This window comes from Lycium ferocissimum, chromosome 11 (genome assembly GCF_029784015.1).
Source record: "Lycium ferocissimum isolate CSIRO_LF1 chromosome 11, AGI_CSIRO_Lferr_CH_V1, whole genome shotgun sequence".
Lineage (NCBI taxonomy): Eukaryota > Viridiplantae > Streptophyta > Magnoliopsida > Solanales > Solanaceae > Lycium > Lycium ferocissimum.
The window spans coordinates 48,494,428-48,499,483 of record NC_081352.1 but is presented as its reverse complement, the minus strand read 5'-3'; the positions used below and the strand labels follow the sequence as shown (position 1 = coordinate 48,499,483).

Sequence of the window (5,056 nt, the reverse complement as noted above, 5' to 3'; positions counted from 1 at the left end):
CACGAGAATTAGAATAAGAATTTATCAATAATCAAGAGACCAAAAATGCTACTAACCCATTAAACAACCAGCCTAAACAAAAGCACATAAACCAAACAATCAGCCCTTCACTTTCCATACAACCCAACTTCACTTTTCTCACACGTTTCATCGAACACTTACAATATAACTTATCTTAAACTTCTATATTTATCTTTAATGAGAAACTTTTATAGTCACACTATCGATATTTATACCAAACAAATGGAGTCAACTTAAACATATAAAATTAAAGAGAAAACACATAAACTTAACCATAATTAAGTGATAAATATAAATGTGAAAGACATATGCTTTGCATTACTATAAATCACATAAATATTACTTCGTATGACATGTTTAAAATTACCAATTTCAAAACTCTTTATTTTATTCTTAAATTTTGTGTTTAATCAAACTTTAAAGTATCCAAACAGAATAACCCAATTTCACTTTTTCTCTCACACATTTCATCGAACACTTTCCGGGCATAAAACAAAAGCATATATACACCAACAGATTAGACCTTCAGTTTTCTTTGGTGCATTTCATCGAACACTTTCCGACCAACAGATTAGACCTTCAAATTTTCTTTCAGGCATTTCATCGAACACTTTCCGGCATAAACAAAAGCATATTAGACCTTCAATTTTCTTTCAGACATTTCATCAAACACTTTCCAGGCATAAATGGCATCACCAAAGAAACCACCAACACCAACAGCAATAATGCACCAACCAGCATCACCACGTTTCCCTCCAAGCACACCAACATCAAACGCAAATCGCAAAATCGCAATCGCCGTTGATTTAAGCGACGAAAGCGCTTACGCCGTTAAATGGTCCGTTGAAAACTACCTACGTCATGGTGACGCCGTTATTCTCCTTCACGTTAGACCAACATCCGTTTTATACGGTGCTGATTGGGGCTCAATAGATGCAACTGATACAAATGATGAAAAATCAAAGCAAAATTAGAAGAAGATTACGATAATTTTACGAGTAATAAGTCTAATGATTTGGCACAACCGTTAGTCGATGCGAATATTCCGTATAAGATTAGGATTGTTAAGGATCATGATATGAAAGAGAGGTTATGTTTGGAGATTGAGAGGTTAGGATTGAGTGCTGTGATTATGGGGAGTCGAGGATTTGGCGCGATGAGTAGAGAGACGGATGGAGGTAGGCTTGGGAGTGTTAGTGATTATTGTGTTAGACATTGTGTTTGTCCCGTTATTGTCGTGAGGTATCCTGGTGGTGATGATGGTGCTGAAGGTCTGGGCAAGGGCGACTCAATAAAATTAGTGGAAAAGGAGACTGAGGGGGAGGATTCCATGTATCATGATGCATCAGATAAAGGAACAGGTATATCTTGATACTTATTCAATATGTGTTTAATTTGCAAAATTATGGGTTGCGCTTTAACGAAAAATATATCCACTGCTTGGCTCGATAAAAAAGAATCAGTTTGTGAGATGAGACGGTGAATGGTGTATGGGGCATTTAATTAATATGATGAAAGGTTGTGTCTTTATTACGCCATCTGTTCAAGTTATGTGATGGTGTTTGACTGGGCACGGAGTTTAAGAATGAATGAGAAACTTTTGAAGCTTGTGGTAAAAAGAAATCATAGATATTTGTGTGGCTTTAAATCATCTTATTAAGGGCAAAATGGGAAGTTAAAATCAAATTGTTACTAAATATAGAAACGTGTCATTTTTCTTTGGAACTGACTAAAAAGGAAAGAGTATCACATATATTGGGACAAATGTGTAGTTTGCTTCGATCACCTAAGTGAGTTGTAAGTAATGCTAAAGGAAAGTATTTTGATTGATTGCTGTAGGAAACTGGGAATAGACTGATCATTCTTGATTAATTGAGTCTCTGTTTCATTTTATGGAAATTCTTGTAGATTGTACGTTCAGCGTGTAGTTTGTTTTGATCACCTTAGCGAGTTGTAAGTAAGTGCTATAGGAAATTATTTCGATTGAGTGCTGTAGGAAAGCTGGGAATGGTCTGATGATTATCGATTAGTTGAGTCTGTTTCATTTTATGGAAATTCATGTGGATTGTACGTTCTGAGCGGGGTTGAATATTTCTCTGTTTAGGATCGTCAATCTAGTTGCTTGGCTTTGTTGGAGTGAAATTACTTCGATTGGGGTCTCAAACAAGTTTGGGTAAACAGTGTAAGTTCTTGGTAGATGTTAAATGAAACTTAGCTTAAGCCAAGTATTTGTGCTTTTAGCTTCCTGGTTCTTATTTCATGATTTCTTCTCTTCCATTCCGCTGTTTTTGTTCTTTTTCCATTTATGTTTTCTGACATTTGTGTTAGTTGAACTTAGTTGTTTCCTCCTCCCATTTCACTTATAAGTAAAAGGAAAGTGCATCAGCTTTCTATTTTTCTATGGTGTACCTTTTCCTGAAGGGGTATGCTGGTCATGTAAGCTCGTAAATTAGACGTATAGATGATACGCCATTAGGCAAACTTTAGATTTCTGGGGGAAAACTTGGAGATTGAATTTTAGGAAAGGGTAACACAGCGGTTTACGAGAGGGGGTATCCTGAAAAAGAGAGGGTTGGGGGGGCTCTGGTTATGAGATAGCCTACTGAAGGATTAGATGGGAAAGTGTTGGAGGGAGACAGGAAAACAAGATACAATAAATTTTCAAGGACTTGGTAAGTGCAAGTGCGGGTGAGGCAGTCTTGGGAAATTGATGAGGAGAGAGTGCATTTCAAATGCAAGTCCAGGGGATTAGAGTTTGACTTTTTAGTGACAGGCTAAAGAAAATAGACAGGAGACATAGGAGTTTATGCTTATCATTAACCCTCGTGGGGATGGTTGGTGATAGAAAAGAGGCAACAAAGAGAGAGTAAGAGAGAAGAGGAATCACTGGGGAGGGTACTCTTAAGTACTCTGAGCTGTGAAAAACGGGCTGGACACTTTCCCTTTCTTTATCTTAAGCTTGTTTCTGTTTGTTTTTTCGTTTAATTTCCACCTCGCCCTTCTGAAAGGTTGATTGCTGCTTACAATCTGGAGAAGATGATATATTGGAAGGACTAGGTTTAACCCATGAAAGAAGAATTGAGAGATGTAATTCTGTTTCGTCTTTAAGGACGTACTAAAACTTGGCTACTAGCTGTTACCTTCTCAAAAAAAAAAACTTGGCTACTAGAAACACGTTTTCTATTTCTGGAATGAAACATGGTGCCTGAGGTTCTTGTGGAACAGAGTTATTATGCGTTTTAGATATACTTGGCTTAGCGTTCATAATTCTGACATTAGCTCCTGCAAGTAACATTGGCTCATGATCTGAACTAAACTTGAGGGAGAAAAATTATATGTAAAATAAATTTTGTGAGGTGCCTGTGTGTTTGTTATTCAACTTGAAATCATTATTGGTGAGCAGTGAATTTTGCATACCTGCGGGTTTCTCTAGTTGAAAGAAGGCATTGAAGTTTTAATCTAGTGTTGAATTTTTTTTTTTTATCTCCATTGATGATGTAAGAGTAAGACTGCCAGCTGCTTAATTTGTTATTTCTCATCTTGCATCCTTTACCTTTACTACAAGTGTGAACTATAGTTGCCAGTTTTGTCTGACATTCATTCAAGTTTAGTGTGATAGAAGGATTCAGCGTACAATTAAAATGTATGTTCCTAAGTAGAGGCCCAGGGCCCTCTTTGAAAAGTCTTCTCTTTCATCTACACTACAAAAGAGAGGCATGAAAGAAACTGTAATTTTGATTATATCTGATTTCAGACCGACTGTCTTGAGTCTAATCCTCCATACTTATGGTGAAAAGTTATTTGACAACACGAGAATGTCTAAAATCCTTCGATACAATTCATTCCTTTTTGGAGAACTTTTAACAGTAAAAAATGGAAGTGCTGTCAAACGGCGCATATATATAAGGCTTAAAAGAAAATGAATGTTTGTCTTGTTTTTTCCTCTCTTGTGACCATAATTTCTGTTCCCGCTATTCTTTTCAATTAGCTATATTATCAGCAAAACTGGATCGGTTTACATGAAGTGGACCTATTGCAAGAAATTATTAGTAAACCTCCTATACCAAAGGAAAAAATATACCTGCCAGAAGACTCCATATATATGCAGGCTAATAGTTACTTTCATTTGGAACAATATCCTCTCCTCCCATTTGTGTCATCTGAGGAAAAAAGAGATTTGAATTGTAATTTGCATTGTTCTGGACGACATTACTGATCACCAAGCTGACTTTGCATGATGCAGATACGGAGAAGGCTTCTTGAATAATGAAGACGCGTGTGTATGTTTCAGTACTGACAAAATGGCCTTCAATGGTGTTGACCGTGCCAGTGAGAAATGAATTTGGTGGTTCTCTATCTCTCTTTCTGCTAAATGTCCTCTGCTGTGTCTCAAGTTCATCAAGTTTGGCCTTCATATTCATGAGCTTTCTTCTCTTTTTTCTTTTTCATTTTCCTCTTTTCTTTTTTTGGGGCGGGGGCGTTGTTTTAGGTGTTTGAATAGGCTGCCTGTTTTCTATGTGCAATAACCAACTTTCTGGAGCTGCTATATAAGTTCACGTTTCGTGGTTGAATGCATTGACTTGTAACCATGCATTGTGTCTTAATTTTGAGTTTGCTATTTACTGTGATTTCTAGCTATGTTGCTCGGATCCTCCAAAAATGTTGTCGCACCCGTGTCGCATCCTAAAGAAATGCATGGTTTTGGAGGATCCGATACACACCTGGCAATACTTTTTAAGAGTCCGAGCAACATAAATTTCTAGTATGGTGCGCCTCATATTATATTGACCTATTACCAAATCAGTATCGGAGTGGATAGTTTCAACAAATATGACAGCTTTTAGACTTACATAGCTAAACAGGTTCCCATCCTGTGCGACACCAAATAGCAACATGTATTAATAGACCTGTTATTTAGCTTTGCTTGCAATTGAGTTTGTCTGTGACTGCTGCCTGGTGCATGTATGAAGATATTGGCCATTGGGATCTGCTGTGTTCGACACCTCTTTCTGTTACGGCCAGTAAGCTATTTGAG

The 5,056-nt window shown here is 37.2% G+C and overlaps 1 pseudogene; it reads left to right on the top strand.

The window, feature by feature from the left end:
* The first annotated feature begins 628 nt into the window (after window positions 1–628).
* Window positions 629–4,598, top strand: LOC132036629 (universal stress protein PHOS32-like; annotated as a pseudogene).
* The last annotated feature ends 458 nt before the right edge of the window (window positions 4,599–5,056 follow it).